Source organism: Amblyomma mixtum, chromosome 5 (genome assembly GCF_055824585.1).
Source record: "Amblyomma mixtum isolate Tamu chromosome 5, ASM5582458v1, whole genome shotgun sequence".
Lineage (NCBI taxonomy): Eukaryota > Metazoa > Arthropoda > Arachnida > Ixodida > Ixodidae > Amblyomma > Amblyomma mixtum.
The window spans coordinates 154,885,269-154,890,966 of NC_143016.1; positions in this window are offsets into that span (position 1 = coordinate 154,885,269).

A 5,698-nucleotide genomic window follows, 5' to 3' on the forward strand; every position below is an offset into this window, starting at 1 on the left:
CACTCCAAATTGTGCATTTTTACGCGGCGAAAGAGTTGTGATACCACATATCCAAGATACCAAGATACCAAGATACCTCATATCAACACCATTTTCTAATATACCGAGACTTATTCAACTAAGACGTCTTTCCATTCAAAAAATCGCATGCAAGTTAGTGGTACCGAAAAGTACTGAGAACTGACGAAAACGCGCTACAGGATTATTGTGGAAGAACTTGCATTGAAATGATAAAAACTAGGCATGATGCTAGACGAACCAGGAATAAATATCAGTTCGGTAAAATGAAACATCACTAATTCGAATTTGCTTAATTGGAATTTCCGGTTAGTTGGAATTGACGTTCGGTACTTTAAAAATCGTCTTTAGTTCGATGAATGGAACCTCTTTGGGTTTTCTAAAACTGTTACCACGTAGCGAGAGATCGGGGCATCGATCAGATGTCTAAGATTATCGTCGCGGCCCTCGTCAAAATCCACAGAACAGCTAGGATCGCTTCGGCTACACGGGCAAGACCAGGAGATGTCTACGTCGTGCATCGGTGTCATCGGTGTGGAGCAAAAGGGCAAAAGACGGACCACTGCTGGGCCTACTGCTCATCGCGCCGCCACGCCGCTGTAGGTTGACGTTGATGTGCTCCTCCAAACGGCCCTTTTGTGGACAACTCATTGCTTCCTGGTAGATTGCGGGCATCCCGTCTCGCGGTCGTGTTCCCTCTCTTTGTCGAAATCGGCGCCAGACATCAGAACCCGCGCTAGGCCTCGTTGCAGGGTTAACCGAGTGCAGTGCGGCTTTAGAGAAGTTATGACTTGCGCTTGGCCTAGCTACATCATTCACCCAGTGCAGTGTACCTTTGTTTCTTTAGCGACTTCTCGCGCTTTGTTTAAATCGGCTTTAAAGCTCACGCTACGCCTCGTTGAATGGGTTAACCGAGTGCAGCGCCGAGCTTTGTTTCTTTGTGTTATAAACTTTGTACAGTGCATTTTGTTCGCTCCTTTCGTTCTTTTCAGTCGTTTCCTGAATCCGTCAAAAGAGCTGGACTTGCCGGATGATTGTTCGCCGTTAATAGAACCACGAGGCGATCGCACTGCATATACAGCACGACTTTGTTCTCTTATGCTTTTAAATAAAAACATCAAATCTCGTGGTCGCGTCCAAGGATTGCTTCGACAGCTCGGTTAAAACAAAGAGGACTGCACATGCCGTGTCGTCGCTGCTTAGAGAAGAGGCACAAAGCGGATGTCGTCCTTACTAAAGGCCGCTTCTCGGGGCCACCTCAGTGTTCCCCTCATTTCCAATCATTTGTAAGTCGCATATCAGTGAATTAACAAATCAGTCAATGCACTTTATTTACCAGAAAAATCTGGCTGGTCACCCTGGGTTTAAAGCTGTACACACAGCTTGACAAGGCCCAGGGGACCATTAGATGACAGTAGTGAACGCAAGAAAAACAAGTTGATACTTAAAAAGAACATGGAAAGTACACCAAACACTATAAGAGATACACATTACAATACCATTACACTAAAGATTGGTTTTGTGGTTTTGTGGGATTTAACGTCCCAAAGCGACTAAGGCTATGAGAGACGCCGTAGTGAAGGGCTCCGGAAATTTCGACCACCTGGGGTTCTTTAACGTGCACCGACATCGCACAGCACACATTACAGTAAAGAAAAAGAAACAACACTTTGACAGCAGATATACAGTATCAATTTGCACTATAATACATACAAAAATTAAGAAATTCAGCACTATGGCACGAAATCTAAGAACAGCACATAAGGTAAAATAGAGAATGCAAGTTACAATAGTACAGATAGATTAGCTGTTTACGTTTACATGTGCATAAAATGAGTCCTCAGCTCCTTGAGCCTAAAATCGGCTGTGTGCTTATATTAGCATAGGTCCTTCAAATCCTGCAGAAGGCTTGAATTTGGAACTGCTAATATCAAAGAAGATTTAGAAGAACTTCAGTTTCGGCTAGATGGTGCATAGTACTTGACAATGCAAACAATAGCACCTACAGTGACAAACACAGCAGAAAACGATGCAGGACAAGCGCTATCCTGCGCTCTACGGTGTGGAACTTTGTGACTGAAAAATGAGCCTTCACGTCAGTGCAATATGAGACTTTAGGCTGCCTACAAAGCCTCATTCACAGAAAGAAAAAAAATATTAGTGAATGAATATCTTTGTGTGCCAAGCTTGCATACTATTCTGTATTTGTTTATTTATTTGCGTTACCCCTCAGGGCCAGTGGCACTACAGAGGGAGAATGGTAAAGATACAAAAACTGAGAAAAAGCTAAAGTTGATTACATGCATGAATGTTAAACAGCGCCTGAATATACAATGTTAGCTAGTGCTACGCGGAACTGCTCATAATTTTCAGTGTCAGCAACTTCTGCGGGAAGGTGATTCCGGTCGCATGAGGTTCGCGGCAGGAATGACTGCGAGAAGCATTTCTTGTTGCATAACACAATTCCGACTTTGTGATCATGATCAATGCGGCGGGATGCAGAAATTGGCTGGGGGATGAGGTGATCACGAAGAGCGGGATGATGGTACAGCTTGTGGAACAGGGTGATACGAAACACTTTTCTACGCGATGTCGGTGATGGGAGGCAGATATTAGACTTCATAGTTGTTATACTCGCTGTGCGGTTGTAGTTAACAAGGAGCAAACGTACAGCTATTTTGCTCCAGCTCAAGATCATTAACTAAGTTCTCATGAGCAGGGTACCATACAGGTGTTGCATACTCGAGTTTGGATCGTATTAGTATTTGATAAAGCAATAGTTTCAAAATAGAAGGAACGTTAAAAAGGTTGCAAAGTAAGTAGCAAAGCATGCGATTAGAATTTTCAATTATATTCTCGGTATGAAGAGACTAGTTAAGACAAGAAGCAATGTGGACGCCGAGGAATTTACATGACGAGAGTCATTCCAACGAAATGTTATCGATGTAGTAGTGAGGTGGGACAGAATTTCTTCTAGATACACGCATGACCTTGCATTTTTTCATATAGAGCGGCATTCACCATTCTTTGCACCAGTTCGTGTAGAGGTCTCACTAAAGTAATGTAATGTTCTTAGCGTTGGTTATTTCTCTGAAATTAACGCAAACATGAGCGAATAGGTGAATATGAGAATCCACAAGAGAGGGGGAACCATTAATGTAAATTAGAAACAGTATGGGTCCAAGAAATGAACCTTGTGGAACTCCAGAAGACACGTCTGTAAAACTGGCATTATAACCGTAAGCAAAAACAAATTGTGAGCAATTAAGCAGGCATTCAATCGATTTCAAAAGTTACAGTCAATATTCAGTTGTTTTAGTTTGTGAGGCAAAAGTTTATGACATACATTATCGAAAGCCTTTGAAAAATCTAGAAATATACAGTCAACTACTGATGGTAGGTCTAGAGTACGATGCAATGCATGTGTAAGCAATATTAACTGTGTTTTACAAGAGTAAGTTTTTGAGAAACCATGTTGCGCTGACGTAAAAAAGGAATTCACTTAAAGGAAGTTAACAAGGTTGGTGAATATTATATATTTGAGCTTTTTAGAACACGTACTGATAAGGGATATGGGACGATGATTACTAGGGGACGCTTTGCTGCCGATTTGCAGACTGTAATCACAATTCCGATCTTCCACTCAGTAGGCAGCGTTGACTGGTCAATTGTTTGCTGGACAACTTTGGTTAATATAATGGGCGAATAAGGTGCAGTACTTTTTAAGAACTCTGTCACAATCCATGCGGCAGTCTGTTTCCCAGTGTGGTGCGCATAATCTAAGATAAAAAGCAACTAAAATGTTTTGTATATATAAGGGGGAAGCAGTTCTTATAAAATTTATTTTAATATCATAGACGCAACTATGACTTTGTCAAGGAACACGTGTTTCTCTGTGCTGATTATGTAACTTGTTGTCGAGGGCTTTTAAGAAATCTTGCTGCAAGAAACTTGCTCAAATGAAATCCATTACTTTTTTGTGACATCAAGGAATGCAATAAAGGTAAAACATCCTTCCAATTATCAGCAATAGGGTTTTGAAGTTGCAGTCTAGAAAAACGAATACAAACTTAACTTGCCTTTTACGAAGTGGCAATTTCAAAACTGATGTTCTATGATATGCAGAGTGATAATTTTAGTTACTACATTCCCTGATGTCAACACAAACCAATGGCATTCCACCAAGTTTCCTCAGCCAAATTTCTCAAAAGCACTCGGCCAAAAACTGACATAACATAGTAGATAAGTGCATAAGGACTTGTTTTCCGTGAAATTAAATGACATAGAATCAGTACATAGAAATACATGTTCCCTGCAGATTTCAGAATAGCAACTTCGTTAATTAGATATTTTTCTAGGAACAGCTTCCCCCCTTATCCTCTTGGATCTTTCAGGATTTCAGAAACTCCCATGCCTTCAAGTTCTGAAAAAAAAAGGCTGGCAGTTTAGCATTGCTAAGCACGAAATATTTTGCAAAAGCACAGTTTTTTGCAGGTGGACACTATCACCACATACTTGAAAGCGTGACTGAAGTGTCCACTGAATCAGGGAGCCAGTTATATACGAGCCTTCACCTTTTTAATTGTCACTGCCAATTTACCCAAGGTACGCCAGCGGCCCATACTCCAGCGCCGTATTTCCACAGCAATGTTGTCAACGCCAATGTGCATTACTCTAGTGCCGTGTTTCTGCCACAGCGTTGTCCCCGCATGCATGCAGTGCACATCTGTCAGTCACTACCGCAGCATAGCTCAAAGTGTGAATATCAGTATGATAGTGATATTAGTTCATGAAGAAGACGATGTGAACTGCAGAGCGTGAGAGTGTGTTGCAGTTCAACACGAGGCGTGTTCGGCTGTGGCAATAGCCTAATTAACGGACATTTACAAAAAATCGGACTTTGTACCGGATTGGTTTCCTCTCCTGATGCGCTGTATATCTTTACCGGCCTTTTAGTTATAATATGTTACTATTATGTTTCTGCCACGTAGCGCCTACCTAGGTGCTCTGTAAATAGCTGTTTTTGTGTGTGTATATACACATACACATATGTATATATATGCTTTGTATACAAAACCATGTAAATAAATACCATGAAAGAAAAAAAAATAGCCTAGTGCTTTCGTGCAGTGCCCAGGGAAGATCATCTGTTTGTGCCGCCACGGGTTCAAATCCAAGTCACGGGTATTTTTTTTTTATTTACTTCACTTGGCCCAAACCCAAAACATTGCAGGATCTTGCATGGGGTTTACCCATTGGAGCAGTGTTTTCATACTAAAAAGCACTGCCAAGTTCCCCCGGCAGAACTGCCAAAAAGGTCTAGTTCAAGACCAAAAACGACTAAATCAGGATTTTTGGGCAGAAACAAGGCACACTGTGGAACACTTGCCTGCTTTTGAAAAAGCCAGCGACAACCAACATCATCGAGAGCAACACAACCCTTCTAGAGCAACTTCGGACACTTTGCACTGATGAGATGGAACACTTTTAATGTACGGTCATAGAACTGACAACAGCAGTGACAATTAACAAAAATGAGTGTTTGCAGCAGGCTGGCTTATCCTGTACAGAACTGCAGTCAGAAGCAAATAGGACTTGAATGCCAGCAGGCTAACGCAGGTCCACCACAGTTCTAGTGCACTGCAGTTCCCCAAGGCTGACGTGTGAGTGTATGGGGTGC